Below are 16,986 nucleotides of genomic sequence, written 5' to 3' on the forward strand. Positions count from 1 at the left end.
AAGGGCTCCTAAGTCCCTAAAGGTGTTGTTACAACCCCTAAAAGAACAAGGTCAACTGATTACAGCATCTCCCAGAAGTTCTCCATGAAAAACTACTCAGAACTGGTCAAAATTGGACCATTTCACCTGCTCCATAGTCAAAGTGCGTTGCATCCCACTTGAATACACATAGTAGGTGCGATGCATGTTGAAAATCCCTTCTATGGGGTGCGATTGGTGAGAGTGGACAAATGGCAGGGTCAATCCGCAAGGTGGAGGAGCATGGAATCTTCCAGAAACTTCTCCTATGACACTTGCCTCTTTGCATTCGACCAGGGATGAGTAAGAGATCATCAATCTCCAAGTGGAATCAAGAACTATCAGAGATAGGACACTAATCAAATCTCAAAAGCTGACTCATTCCCCTTACAAACATCTATATATGGATCCCTCATCCCAGAGATCCAGAGGCTGGAATTTTGTATCTTGTAAGGAAGTGTTGTTGGTTTCTTGGTGTAACATCATAGTGTTGGGTGATCTAAGCTTTTCATGAGGTGAAGAAGGGCTTACTTGCTGAGAGGATGATGCTGGGTCAGAACAATTGGTTGCTCTTTGCTCTTTCTTGATTATCAATAAAGCTATTCAAGTTTTCCTCCACATTCTTGTATGATTGATGATTTATGCATTTGTGTGGTCAATATACATCTAGTCCTGTATTGTTTATGATAATAGATCTATGTTCTTGGATAGTGTTATGCTGCTTTGATTCTACAGGTACTCTTTGAAGCTGGGTAGACAAGGAAGCGAGTGGCAAAGACCTACCAGAAGAGAGAGGAATTGAGCAAGGAACCAAGCGCAAGATAGAGGTTGGTCTCCTTATTCTTCTCTTATCTATTTCTCATAAAGGAAAACGAAAGTAGTTTTTAGTTTGTTTGTTTCTAAGGTAGCCACCAGCCTTAGTGGGACTAGCAGCTCTGCATAGACACTAGTTTTCCCGATAACAAAATGGCGACTCCACTGGGGAGCGAATAGATTGTTTGTTTATCTACATTTGTTTATTTTATAAACTTACAGACGGAGCCTGAAGTCAAGCCATCTAGCCTTCGAACTGCATTTGCTATGCAAGTGCAAAGTAGATCAATGCTGCTTCAGTCTATCTCCGGGTTTTGTTTATGAATTAAACGATTGATTTACAAGCTCTCTAATTGCCCTCATGGTGGCTCTAGTAACCTCCTTAGATCTACCCCTGTGATTGATTTACTGATTACTACTTGCTCGGCCTAAATCCCTGAACTGAACTGCAAACTGTGACCCGGAACCCAGTCAAAGTCTCGTCCCTGGTCCAGCGCACTGTCTGTTATGTGAACTTCAAATTCATCGCACTTCCCGAGTGTAGTAGGTGCGTTGCACTTCAGTTTCACTGTGTTACAGGTGCACTGATCAAACAAGGCCTTGTTCCTAAATTTTGGTTTATGTGTTCACTCTTTTTAGCTCTATTCAGGAGTTTTGTTGCCTGTAGTCAGTACACCTCTGTTTGAAACCCCTTTCCTTGCTGTTATTTTGCCTCCATTGTGCAAAGAACTGTAAATGTTTTTATGTATTTTTGAGTCATTTTCAATTCTCCTTTACAAAGAAGTAGCGTAATTGTACTGTCGTTTCTTGATTTGAAAGTGTCGCAAGTGTCGTTTTCAGTCATAGAAGAGAATCTGATTATTCTTGATATTCGATTACACTGTTACTCTTGTATTTGATTTGAGTTAGTAGTTTTTCAAGTGTCGAAAGCAAGTTTTCAATTCAAAATAACAAAGTGTCATCATTGTCCTCATTTTGTTTTGAAAAGAAGCTTGTTAGTAATTGTCGCTTTGAAAAATAATTCAGATTTGCGCTTAGCTTTCTTTTTATCATTCACACATTAAGAAGGCTGAAAACAAATACATGCATGTGCATTTGCATTTAGACTGTTTGTTGGTTTGATTTAGGACAGTGCATATAGTGTGTGCTCTCTGCTCTTTGTTGAAAGAACGCCATCTCTCTTTCCTTAGTAGCTAGGATTTTCATTGCAAAAAGAAGATTAAACGACTGTTTATCATCTTAGATTGCATTTTAGGAATTGTACATCTACATCACGCGGTGAACCTGAAAGGAAAATTTCTTAAGCAAGATCAACCATAAAATAAATTTAATGAATCTAAAAACGCTTTGGAACCTAACGCACAACATCTAGAAGTTTAGGCTAGAGACGTATTCCGGCGTCATAAAGCCTGGTAACTGTTGTTTTCACTGTTGGTTGGGTGATTCCTCCACTTTGAGATGATAAGTGCCAGTACGGACTTGTGCTCCCACGTACCGTCGAGTATATTTTGGGAGACCACAATAGGCTTTATCCTTTATCCATAGGAAGCCGTGTCTGCCGCCCTATCGATCGCAATGCACTGAACACAGCATTCGGGAAGATTGACTGTCGTACCGTAAAAAGTATTCTGCAGTTTTACGATTGGTTTGGTAATCCCTCTGTCTAGATTTCCATAGCAGTCCCTTTCGTTCCTTTTCAGACTCCTTAACGGAAAAGGTCCATCTGAGAACTTGTCACTTTAGGCTCATTAAAAATCGAAGGCGACTAGAGTCATCTTTTGTTTTTTATCGACTCTTAAAAATTGAAAAAACAAGTTGTGTCAAAGCATCTAAAATTTATTTTAAACGAAATAATCATCACCTTTCCTACATTGATCTTAAGTTGAGAAAAATGGAGTCCACCAACCAAGGAGTTCCCCTTGGAGGAAATCCTAGTCCCTTCTCCTCTTGGGGAGATGTTGGTGCACCCCATATGGCCACATTGTCTCTTCCAGGATTGACAATCGGCTTGCCTGTATGGCTCTTCTCAACTTCTGTCATTCAGAACACCGTGATTACTGAACAATCAAGTCAGCAACTAAACGATATTAGAGTTACCCCCCAATCCTCTACTTCGTCCAATTCTTTCTCTCCTCCTTCCTCTTCGCTTGATGAAGCTGGTAAAGCCTGAAATCAAGTAACTGAGAAGAAGAAGGAGAAGAAGAAGAAAGAGAAGAAGAAGAAGGAGCCAAAGGTGAAAAGGGGAAACCAAGCATCGTCTAGCGAAAATCCACACACTGCACCGACCAGGCCTAAATCGCCATGTGTCATTTGCAAAGGAGACCACTATCATCGAGATTGTCCTTGCATCCCTCGGATCTTAAGGGACTGGTCTCCTCGTTTGCACAATCCGATGTCATCAACCTCTGACGATCATGTTGAGCATACACCGTCAACTAGTGAAAGTGAAGCCCCTCGACAAAAAGGAAAATATAAATTTCCTTGTAAATTGTGTGAAGGCGATCACGCCGTCCACCGTTTTCCCTTCTTAGATGAAGCTAAAAGAGTTTTGGACGACCATCCGGTTTCACTGTTACAGATTCCTTCTGGATATAAGCAACTCTTTCTGAGTCCATCACTAGTTGAAAATCCGGCTGACACGCCCTTGTGGTCGGCCGAAGCGTTCATCATTGAAGATAAGCCATCTGAATCCATACCAAACGAAAGTCAAAAGGTCGAGGCGGCAATTGACCCAGTCTTGCCTTCAGAAGGTCCATCTTCAGATGATACAGTCACCGAAGAGAACAAGAACGACACTGTTCAAATTCTCTTCGTAAGCACAGACTCTGATGAACATGGGGGCAGTCTACCCGTTCCTTTACCACAGGAAGGAAGTTCATCAGAGTCATATCTGGTCGTCTATTCAGTCCCACCTCCAAGCAACCTGGTTGTTTCCTTTGACTGGAATCTACTAGGCAGACCCCGTTTACCGGCTAGTGTACCATTTCGAATCATTGCTCAAATATATAGAATGGTCATGGCCGATACCATCATAGATGAAGGGGCTTCTGTGAGTATCATTTCCTCAACTGCTTGGAAAGCGCTTGGCTCGCCATCGCTTTTGCATGAGATGAGAAATCTAACAGGCTTTGACAAAGGAACCAGTCAACTGTTAGGGATCCTTCCCGATGTGCCGATAACATTGAGAAGGAAAACTGTTCACATGAACGTAATTGTAGTCCAAGGACCCCTGGATTATAATCTACTCCTTGGACGAGACTATATTTATTGCATGGGAGCCGTCATCTCCTCACTCTTTAGAGTAATGTGTTTTCTGCACGAAGGAAGAGTGGTCAAGCTCGTAGACCAGCTTTCATTTCCTGGTTCACACATAGCAAATAATCATGTACCGACCCTGAATGGTCTTTTCACGCAAGGAATGTCTCGTCAATCCCCAGTCCGTCCTCCTGATGAACGCGAGTGATTCGGAGGACATGACTGAAACCCAGGCGGCATGCACCCTGGTCTGTTTCAGTAGGAAAACCTTGGGTATAGGGTAGGTTTCCGCGGAGGATATATGACTAGTCTGACACACCCCTCCGTTTAGGAAAATGGGATTAGGTTGGAATAAGATTCCCTCGTCAAAGTTATGTGAGTGGAGGCATCTGTGCCACTCACCTTTGTCTATTTCGGTAGACATTGCCGAGGAAGTGTTTTATCTGTGACACGGACGGAACAATCTTTGGTAACCTGGAAATTTTTCGCTATACCTGGGGGCATGCAAACCTTTTGGCATGCAAGCGAAGAGCGACTATTTATTTTTTAAATTTATAGGTCCTCTAACCCTTTAAACTCGTAGGATTGGTCGTTTCCTAACTTGCATAAAGAAAGGATGCGGAGCAAAGCTTTGTAAGGTGCAAGCTTATGAAAAATTGCATCTTAGATGAGACATCCTTATTATACGACTGGATCGAGCAGTTTTAACGCGGAATTCAAGGTCGTTAAAAAATAAACATAAGCAATGAGCAAGTGTTTCCCCCAGCGTTTAAGCTCATTAAAAAATGAACCAATTTCCGGTAAATAACCATCGTGAATGTATTACTTCAGCCTTTGAAGCCTTGGTCATGTTCTCATCATCACCTCCACTCTATATTGGCTGATCATTCACCTCCACTATATATTGGCCGATCATTCACCTCCACTTGATTGTTTACCCCGTTTGAGGAACAACTGCGAAGAGTGATCTTGTTAGCCATCCTTGTGACACTGCCGTGATTAGAAAATTCCAAACCTTACCTGGAATCAGCTGCTACTCGAGTCTATCACTCGTTCCTCAAAAACGAGTCTCCTTTAAGCTCTTTTCAACTGACTCGTAAAATATGAAAAGATTGCCGAGCCATTGGCCTCTCCAGCTCGTTAAAGTGATCGGAAGTGCTATCCCTCCTTTAGATTTTAATCTTTTTGGACCTGAGGGATTATTACACAAAAAGATCGAGCACTTGTTTTGTTCGGCTCGTTAAAATTACCAAAAATTCATCCCTTTTGTATTATTTTATACTTTTTCAGACTTAAGGGATTAGATGACGAAAAATGATTTTTTGGAGTTTCCTTTACGTCCCTTTTCAGACTCTCTAAAATTGAAAAGGACCGAGTTATCTTTGTCGTTAAACTCGTTAAAACCTAATAGCGACAAACTTGTCCATAACAGACAAGAATGAGTTTCACTATCGCTAGGCTTGTTAAAACATAGCGATGGGTTTGCCCGAAGGGAAAATTATAGAACAAGCATATGTTATCCTCCTCAAGATTGAAAAAAATAAAGAGGTACTGGTCAGCAATGACTGGGGAAAAATTGGGAAGAAAACTTGAAGAAGCTTTGTTGGTAGCAAGTCGCTCTTGAACATGACACTTTCACTCTGCATCTGAGTCGGGTTGGGTTGTTCCATTCACTGGTCACATCACCATGGTTCCATCACACCATCCACATTTGGGGTTAATGCTACCAATCCATCATGTCAGTGTCGTCGATATGTTCAAGAGAAGTCACTCAGAGAATTCACCTGTGTCTCACCCACAATAATACATTTTCGCTCCATTCTTTCATGACCGCCACCCTGAACCTTATATCACCAGATCGTTTTCACCTCCATTAAAATCATTTGCTCTGTTCCGTGTCATTGATGTGGGATTCATTAAGGCCCTCCTATGACGGATCGCTTCTTGTCGACATCAGCTCATTATCCAAGAAGTCGATCTAGGAACAACCCTTTGAGTACTTTGAAGCTTGCATGCCTCAATGGCAAGTTTCTCACTTCCGCCGACAGGTTTACATCAATGGCCTTCGACCGAAAGATTTTGCATGGTGTTCGACACCAAGTCCCTTATTCACACCACGTGAATTGTACTGCAGTACCTTGAGGGTCATCATCATTATCGGTGATTCCTCTCGCTCTTGTTAACAACTTACATCATTGGCTGGTAATCAAGCGATGTCTTTCCATGTTCGACTCCAGAACATCTCTCACGTGGATCGACTTGTACTTTGAGTGAAGATCGAACGAGATTGAAGACCTCGGATCTAGTTTCATCCATCCGGGCTGCGATATATATTCAGGAAAATAAAGACATCAAATGTACATCATTGCTGCACAGATAATCATCCAATCTAAGGGATGATGGCTCTACTAGAATCATCAGTCTACACTCAGACAATTGTTTGTCCTATGTACATGAAAATGAATTTATAAAGCTGAGCATGGGAATGCCCGCCTCAGCTAGATCATGAAAATATTATGAAGATAATGTATTTTATTGTATCTTATTACAGGTCGCCTTCCAGCTCGAGAAAACTTCGGATCCTCATGATAAAGCATTTCACCCGACATCAAAAGATTAACGACCTCATGCTTTAGGGGGCAACTGTTATAGACATTTTTGGGCACTGCAACCCCAATCATAAATGTCCATAAACTAAGGGCTCCTAAGTCCCTAAAGGTGTTGTTCCAACCCCTAAAAGAACAAGGTCAACTGATTACAGCATATCCCAGAAATTCTCCATGAAAAACTACTCAGAACTGGTCAAAACTGGACCATTTCACCTGCTCCATAGTCAAAGTGTGTTGCATCCCACCTGAATACACACAGTAGGTGCGATGCATGTTGAAAATCCCTTCTATGGGGTGCGATGGGCGAGAGTGGACAAATGGCAGGGTCAATCCGCAAGGTGGAGGAGCATGGAATCTTCCAGAAACTTCTCCTGTGACACTTGCCTCTCTACATTCAACCAGGGATGAGTAAGAGATCATCAATCTCCAAGTGGAATCAAGAACTATCAGAGAGATGACACTAGTCAAATCTCAAAAGCTGACTCATTCCCCTTACAAACATCTATATATGGATCCCTCATCCCAGAGATCTAGAGGCTGGAATTTTGTACCTTGTAAGGAAGTGTTGTTGGTTTCTTGGTGTAACATCATAGTGTTGGGTGATCTAAGCTTTTCATGAGGTGAAGAAGGGCTTACTTGCTGAGAGGATGATGCTGGGTCAGAACAATTGGTTGTAATCCTCTTTGCTCTTTCTTGATTATCAATAAAGCTATTCAAGTTTTCCTCCACATTCTTGTATGATTGATGATTTATGCATTTGTGTGGTCAATATACATCTAGTCATGTATTGTTTATGATAATAGATCTATGTTCTTGGATAGTGTTACGCTGCTTTGATTCTACAGGTACTCTTTGAAGCTGGGTAGACAAGGAAGCGAGTGGCAAAGACCTACCAGAAGAGAGAGGAACTGAGCAAGGAACCAAGCGCAAGGCAGAGGTTGGTCTCCTTATTCTTCTCTTATCTATTTCTCATAAAGGAAAATGAAAGTAGTTTTTAGTTTGTTTGTTTCTAAGGTAGCCACCAGCCTTAGTGGGACTAGCAGCTCTGCATAGACACTAGTTTTCCTGATAACAGGTAACCACAGACCAATCTTTTAGACACAGATTCTAGCCAATCTGCATCCAGAGAGGGCTCTCTCTTTATGATTTAACTTTGTTTTGAAAGGTGTTAGGCTAGTTATGAAGTTTAGGGGTTTTGTTTGATTTTTGGATGGTAAGATTTAGTAAAGCAGAGGTGTGAAGCTGAGGAATTCAGTCCTTTGGGCTAATGGAGTCCATGAGGATGGACTGCTTGATATGGTTTCTTTAACAGAGGATGGCACCGCAGAGCAAGGTAGTCAAATATGAAACAATTTAAAAGGTTGGAATCAAATGGAATGGAGTCTAATGGGTGAAGGGCAGTTAAGAATCCTTCATCATATAGACAGAGGGAAAGTGACTGATTATGACCAAGAAGCAATTAAGAATTTCTTAGCATGTAATCAATATGATAGAATCAGGGGAAACATGAGCAGTTAAGAATTCACTGTTTATGCTAATTCTGAAGAAAACATAGAGAATAACAAAGATTGAAAACAGAGTGCAGTTAAGCAAATTCTGAGTTAATCTTTTTCTTTATTATTCAGATCATGAAACATAGATGACATAGTAGACAAGAAAACTATAAAACAAGAGATATAAGGGTACTCATCGATCCATATTTTGATTCAAGAATTTTGTAACAAGTCCTCTGCTATCAATTCCACATCCAAAAAGGCCAACAATAATGGATTCCAACAACTTTTGTATTCAGAAAATTTTCAGAGTTACAACGCAGTCTAAGAAATGCATCACCAACCCCAAATACTTCGAATGGGGAGGTATTTATGCAAAAATATTACAAAATATCTCAGGGAGATAATATCTAGTGATGAGTTATTGTTTTTACAAGAAACAGAGACACGTAGTCTTGAAAACAGTGAAGAAATAAATGAAGAAGTAAATGCTGTTGTGCTGGCTGCTCAGTTTGGTGAGATATGTTGACTGTAGGCTCTGTGAGTCGGTCTGCAGCTGTCTTCTACTGATATTTTGTGCTGTTGCCCCGACTTTCTCGGGTGTCTTTAATTCTGATGAGACACGCTTTGATTTATACGCCTGTTCTTCAATTCTGTTCACCAACTTATGATAAATGGTGCAAAACTTTCAACTCTCCAAAGATACCAAAGATAGGTTCATAGGATTCCTAACATATCTTGCCACCACTCTGGTTCTGGTAGTTTATGTCTCTGCAACTTTCTTAAAGTCTCATCAGTCTCTGTGTACCTGTAGAAGTTAGGTGGGATAGTGAACAGATGTTTCACCTCATGTTCAATGTAAAATAAATTCTCCAATTTGTCATAAAGGCTTTGACCAGATGGAAGTGCTCTTTCTCCTGAAGTACTTGATGGTGCATTAACTTGATCAGCAGCATATTTGTTCAACTTGTGTGTTTACTCTACATGTCTCAGCAGGCGTTCATTACCTCCCAATGGACTTGGCAAACCCTTTTCATGCAAAACTGTAAATCTTTCTGTAAAAGAATCAATTTCCACCTGCATGTCTTGGCATCTCCTTTCCAAGTTTTGCATCAAAGTTCTCATGGTTAGAACTTTCTTGATCTGCAGAATGGTGCCTGTCCTGTCTCTAATTTGTAGTGTCTCCAGTTCTTCATTGGTTTTGGTGTTCAAAAAATGTATTAGCCTATTAGCTTGTTCAGGCATGTGTCCCAATAAAGCTCTTGTTTTTCGATCTCCACTTGGGCTATTGCTATCAAATCAATTTGCTCATAAATAATCTGAATAGATCTCCATATATTGCCAAGAGATTGATTAATGTTAGCCCACAAAATTGCTTTGATTTCTGCCAAAGGTTTGTCCAGGGAGAGATCCTTTTCCAATGCTCTCACCTTGTTCTCTAATGCTTTAACCTCTCTTGATCTTTCTGCCACAGTCATCTTGGATTTGTCATAACTTATTTCTAACTTTGCCAACTTCTCTTTGGCCTCTTTCAATTCTGATACTTGGAGTTTTAATTCCTCCATGGCTTTTATTAATTCCTCTGTAGTCATAGCTGTACTGTTGCCCGGTGTTGTTGCTGTTGCTGAGGTACCTGTGGTGATTTCTACTCTTGATGCCTGGACAGTGGGAGGTACTGCTGTTGTAACTGTAGGAGACGCAGTTGTGACTGTTGGAGCTACTTCAGGTGGCTGGGAGGTCAACTCTCCCTGCTTCTCTTGTAGTGCTTTCTCCAATGCCTACTCAGTATCAGTTAACCTTTCATTTAGCTTCATGAGCAACTCCATCATTTCTTCCTCTGACTTCTGCTGTACAACTTCTGTGGTTTGTGGATGCATAGTTGGAGGCAGTTTTAATTGTTTCCTGAGGGCAGAAATGTCCTCTTCTTTCTTCTTCATCAATGCCTTTATGCCTTTAGCATCTTTGGGATCATGTCTCAGTTCAATAATAATATCTTCCGAGGATTTGATCCTGTTATCCTTGGCTAGAGAAGAAGCCTTCTCCAAATCCAGTTGAGCGGAGGTGTTGTTCAATGAGTTCTGCAATTTGTGAGCCAGCATCGCTTTATGTGCCAGTGTGGAGTAGACCATCTCTCTAGTTTGTTTGTGCAGCTCAATTTGGTCCATAGGATTAATGTCTTTGACAAGGACCTCCAGATTTGTTCTGATGTAGTCAACTGCTGATTGTGGCTGTTGCACTTTAGGCTTAAAGTGGCTCAAAATCATTTTACCTTCTTTAATGTCATATTCAGACATTAACCTTTGCTGGTTGGTGGGGGCCATCTTGAGAAACTAATTATAAAGTTGCAGCCTCAGTGGGTCATTCTGGGCCTTTATCTCCGTGAATGTTCTTTTGATGTCAGAACCTTGCTTGCTTTGCGGCCTAGTGGATGAAACTTCCACACTATGCTGCCTTTCTATGTCTTGCCTGCGAGAGCTGGTGGATGTTTCTATCACCAGGGATGTCTGTGGGCTGGTTGCTCTCTCACCTCTTAGACTTTCTATTGTTTCTTCAATGATTTCCTCTTCAGATAGAGGATTAAGTCTTTGCCTTTTTGTACCTGGATGTTCTGCAGGTCCACTGATGGGTGTGGCCTCTTCTCTGTCTCTTTTCTTTCCCTTTTCCTCATTTAGAGGAGTCTGTAACACTAGTATCTATGGTTCTTTGGTCTGGACTGAAGGAATTTTCCCCTGTTGATCAGTCATTGCTTGCTGCTCTGTGCCTGCTACTTCCTTGCCCTTAGAAGACCCTGTACCTGGTGCATTGGTTTCCTACACAGGTTGCTGTGAAGTTGCAGCAGAAGATGTACCCACTCCGGTTTGTTGAGGAAGCTTGAAAGATCCCTGTCCAAAAGAGTCCAGGTCAAGGGTCTTTTCAAGATCTTTCATAGCTTGTTCCATCAATTCTTGCTGAGTAAGTTCTTCTATTAATGTGTCCTCTACCCACTCATCCTGATTAGCAAATTGCTCTATTTTAGGGAGCCTAGAATGTTTATAGGTCGATAGCCTGTTTTTTACTTTTCTATCACTTATAAAGCCATTTGGGTCATATGGTACCCACCAGAAACGTTTCTTCAATTTAAGATCTTCCCCCAATATCCTATCAGCATCTTCCCATGCTTCCCTCTTGTTAATGATAAAAGGGCCTAACTGGTTTTTTATTCTTAGCTGGGCCTTTTTCTTTTTACTGCAAAAATGGGTCAAATCTACATTGATTAGTTGCCTGAAATACTCCAGTGCAAAGAGTCTCATAGGCACATATTTGGGCAGCTTATAAGGGCACAGTTCACAACCATATATTCTGATTTCGGTGTGATTCTGATAGAGGTACCAGTCACCTATTTTGTAGTTTTTGGAGAGCTGTAAAATCTTCTGCATATCACCAGAGAATCTAGGAGGAGGAGTTCTCATCAGTAGAGAGGAGACCAGATGTCTAAACAAGTCAATGAATTTACAGTAGGTATAAGGGGAGTCGCAGACATTGTGGAAGGCTGAGGTCCAAAAAATCACAGACCTCCGCTCTCCTTTAGAATCCAATTTTCTGATGGGAAACTGAAAACTGTCTGGTTGATAATACAGAAACAGATGATAGATATAATATGTGTACTTGAAGATTCCTTCCCTGTGTAGACTCATGAATTGGTCATGGATCTTGTTGGAAATGAAAGTAGCATAGTCATATTTGATAGCAGGCAGCTGTCCTGGAGTAAATATGGACAACAAAACTAAGGTGGTCTCATCAACAAATTCACTTGTCTTAAATCCCAGGACATAGGATATCATATCAATAATGAATCTTCCAACTTCATTGAACCAGACATGCACATATGGAGGTGGGCCTCGGTGCTGGCAGTCTGGTCTCATAAACGTTTGAGAAATACGGGTTATCTATGCATTGGGCAGTTTAGAGCCCTGCTCAAGCAAGAATCCCATAGAAAGAAGAGCTAGAGGCTGAGTGGGTTTGAAGTGTAACATATCATTGATGGACTCAGGAGTTATATAAAAGAGGACAGTTCCAGATGGAGTCATAACTGCTCTTTTGGTAGGTTCATAATTGGCACAGCATAGGTGGATAATATCTGGGAAGACATTGACTGAGGGGAGGTAGTACATGGGTAGGTTGGATTCCCATATTCCATAGAGATCATAGTTACTTTGGTGACTGTTCCTAGTTTCACAAAATGCCTGGAGGTGGTTTTTGTCACCAGTTAAGTCTTTGATTTGAAAATCTCTATCAGCCAAGGGTAACCACTCCAAGTCTTTATGTGTTGCATTGAGGGGAGCAATGTTCAGGGCCACTGGAGCTTCCATTTTTGGCTTTTGTGGTTTTCAAATTGGAATTGGGGTTTTGTAGCAAAATTAGGCAAAACAAGAGTTCTGTGAGTCTTTTTAAGAATAAACAGACTGTTTTCAACTCGAATTTGGCTTCTCAGATAGAATTTTCAGCAGAAAAGCAAAATTGCTGGTTTTCAGGGCAAAAATGAAAAATACCTGGATTACGGATGAAAGTTGTGTATTTGTAGGTCAAATGATGGACCGTAGAGCAGGATACTGGAGTTCATTGGCCGGGTGACGGGCTAACTGCTCGAACATTCAGCTGAACGTAATTCGCATGCAAACAGCTCCGTAGTGATAATGGTGAAAATGACATTTTTCCCGATATTTTAACAAAAATTGGCTTGGCAGGGGTTTTTTTTTGGCATTTATTGCCTTGATGATGTCAGCATGACGGGATAGTTTGTCGCATAGTGGAGGGTACAGAAGGGTGACGTGGCGGATGGTGTCAGCGGGCAGGGTCAGCGGGAGGGCGGTAAGCGGTATCAGCCCGCATCGCTTATAAGCTGAAATGGTTTTGGGTGGAGGGGCCGCGAGCATGGCGGGAGGGCGCCACGCGTCCAAGGTACGGGCGGCAATACCACAGTTCCAAGGGTGTTAAAGTACAGCAGTGGGATGGGGCACGATATGATCTGGAGTTGTTCAATGGGAGAGCGCCGATCAGATGGTTGGCGCTCGTTGGAGGTGACGGAGGGTTACGGCGCGGGACCCATACAATATATTAAAATTTATAATGCATCGGGGTCATTTATCATTGGTTTGTGAGGTTGTGGGTTTGGTTATTAATTAACCAAAGGTTAATTAATCCCATGGTTGCGCATGAAGGGCTATTATAAGGTTTCAAGTAAACCTTTAATCCCCACTATTATAATGATATGGTTTATATTTAAACCTGGGCAGGGTATGTATAATATAGGGGTTTTTAGTATATTAACAATATATGGGGAAGGGGAATTTATACAAGGGATTTATATAATAAAGTTATTGGTTAATATGAATATGATTGGAAGCATGCGCTAAGTCCAATGTTAAGAAACTTAGGCTTAAGGGAATGAAAAGGGTTTTACACAAGAAATGTGGCTTTGTGCCTAAAGCAAGAATGTAATTTTACCCAGGCTTTTTCATGAAATGGAGTGATTTAGGAGTATTGAGCAGATCTCAATATCCTTGGGGGGAAGTTAGTAAGTGATTTTGGGAGAAGTGTGAAGGGAAGTTAGACATGCTTCACTTGATTTGTAACCAAACAGTTGCCATGGTACTTATGATATTCATAAGATGAACATTTTTAAGGGACAAAATTAATCATAAGCAAGCTTCTGCAACACTAAACTGCCTACCCAACCTATTATACCTAACATTTTTTCTTCCTTTTTCTTTGGGTGCACTTGGACTAGCAGACCTTTCAATCTTCTTTTCTTTTCATTGCAATCCTATCTAAATCTACCCTTATAACATCCAAGGGCGCAGATTTAACAATTGAGCTCCTTTGCTTCTCTACCTATCTATTTACCTGCCAAGATTGAACAGTTTGGACAGGTATTATTCCTCTATTCCTAAGACAAGTAAATTCAAACATGAACTGGCCAAGATTAAACTGTTTGGCCATTTATCAATGGTGGCATAAATGAACAAGCTGCACATCATCAGATCTTTGCAAAAATAGAACAGTAGTGGCATTTTGGACTTGCACACTTTCATGGTCCTTTGTTTGGGGTTCATTTCTTTCATTTTCTTGACCATTTCATTCTTCTTACCCTTTGATCTTTCTTTTAGGGTATACCCTCTTTTCTTTTTTAATTTTTTTTTATTTCTTGGGAATATGGAAAACCTTTGCAACCAGCCAAAGGTATGAACATATTAGAGCTCATCAATGTCAATCATGAAAAATGACACCTATTGGTATAGGAACCTAACACCATGATAGTCATGTATAAGTTAAAGAGTAATATAGAAATCCTTAAAATTAATATTGTAGTTTAGTATAATTTTCCAGAGGAAGGATATAATTTTCCTTTGCATTCGTTAAATGTATTTTTTAAGATTAATTTTTTATAAAAAAAATAATTTCTAATTAATAATTTCAGTTTTTATAATTTAAATATTTTATTATTATTTTAAAAATCAATAACAATATTTTTCTTTTCTTAATGTCAGTTATTTTTTTTTTTAATTTTTAATTATGATGCAATTCACTTATTAAAATAGTCCTAATCTTACTCTTAATATAAAGGTAATTATAAAGATATTAATATAAAGGTAATTATAAATATATTAAAACAAATGCATATCTCAATGAGCTTGATGACATTTTTTTACTACTTGATAATTTATAATTGTTTGAACTACCGTCATGGCTGGACATGTATTTGTGGGAAAAATAGAAGTGATGTTCATTATATCATATTGTTTATCCATTTAATAAAGTTGATAATAAGGATAATCACTATCTTATTATTATGATAGATTTCAATATAGATATTGTCTTTGAAGAAACTTTTAACTGTATAATATAATCTAGATATATTTTTTTTTCAAAAAAAAGATTTTTAATTTATCAAGAATTTTCCAAAGTTGATTAATTATGATAAGAAAATTACAATAGTGAAATTTTATATGAAAAAACCCACTTCTAATGTATTTGTGTCATTAAAAATGTATCCTCAAAAGTTATATATAAGCAAAGAAAAACATCTTTCAAACCCCTACTATAACTAAGGATGTTAAATTATTAGAAGAGATATTAGAACTTGTTAAGACAATAGGTTCGTCTGACCTATGTATCAATGGGAGACAAGTAATTGATGATTTAAGGTAAACTAGGATAGTCAATTGGGCGGTTGACTAGGTAAGGCCTACCAAAGGGGGTTCCAACATAGTATATTGGTGCACAAGTCAAGGTAGAAACCTAGATATTTAGGTGCATCTAAGGTGATCAAAGTTGACTATGTCTTTGATCTATAAACTACCATGGATAACCCATTGGAATATTTCACCACAATATATCTTACAATATTTCAAAATATTTGACTATGCAATTTCTTTCCTTGGATCCTAGATTAATTATTAGCTTATTGCTTGAATTTATGAAATAATTGAAATTGAAATGAAGGAAATGAACAAAATAACACACTATCCACGTAAATGAACATAAGATGTATCTTGGAAAACCCAATATGGGAGAAACCTAGCTAGAAGTTGAGGCTTATATACTTTGCCCTCTTTCCTCCAATTATGGAAATACAAATACAAAGAAAGAGATACTCATTATAGAGTTCCAATTGGTACTATGGCTTGAATGACTACTACAAAATATTTTCATATTCTGTTATGCTCTTAAATACAACTCCTCCCTACTCTACTTATGCATTAAACAAGTACAATGATAGAGCATGAAAACATTTTTCCTTCATGTGGCCCAATATTTAACATAGCCAATTGATGTCCATATAGGGTTAGGCTTTTTGCATCCTCAACCCTCATTTAGTGATAAGGTTTTGGACCTTATAAAATCATCTTGAAATTATATACATAGTTAGCCATAGGTGTGTGAATAATAGGGGATAACATGGAATCCACTTGTACCATGGTGGTTAACATGTATGCATACTTCCTCATATGAACTCCAATTGAGATGAATTTTTCACCATTAGAAAGGCCTTGGTGTGCATAATAGCATCAAGGGGTTGTAGTTATGTTCACAAATATTTGAACCCAAAAAATATTATCTGATGCCTCAAAATGATTCAGGGAGGCTCCAAACCCCAAATTTATAAACTGAGACCTACTAGTAAATGGGACAAACAATCCAATCCCTCAAAATTTCCACCAAAAGAGTATTAATATAGGTGAAAAATTATATAATGATCCAATCTAAATCATACCTCCTCTTTCAGGGAGCATTTTGATCCCCAAAATAATTTACTAAATAAGCTAAGGAAAAATTTCCTCTACCTTCTCCCTAAATTACTATTTTTCCTTATTTGGAGGCTATTCTTTCATCCCAATATGCCAAAGGTCATGTTTCTCCTATCCGGTAGTAACTTATCTCTCACTTATAATTATTTCTTTATTTTGTGCTAGTCATGTCAAGCCTGGTACCTTTCATGTGACTTTTTTAGTGTCTCCAATACTTGCAAATGGATATTTCTATTCTTTTTATCAAACTTTTATACTTTCAATGCTTATTTGTGATGTATTTGCTCACTGCTCCTTGTTATCCATAGAAAAATCCAAGGGAGAAAGTGGCAAATTCCCAAAGCAAGTTTCAAAACTTACTATTAGAAGCATGAGCTATTGTATTATAAGATTATTGAATGTAGGTTAGAATTTCATCCTAGCTCTTAAGATGCTTCTCATTATAACACTTCAATAATTGAACCAAAGTCTTATTGACCACTCATATCTACCCATCTATTTATAGATGGA

This window comes from Pinus tabuliformis, chromosome Q (assembly GCF_031772625.1).
Source record: "Pinus tabuliformis cultivar Carrire ecotype Pingquan chromosome Q, CPIR1, whole genome shotgun sequence".
Classification (NCBI taxonomy): domain Eukaryota; kingdom Viridiplantae; phylum Streptophyta; class Pinopsida; order Pinales; family Pinaceae; genus Pinus; species Pinus tabuliformis.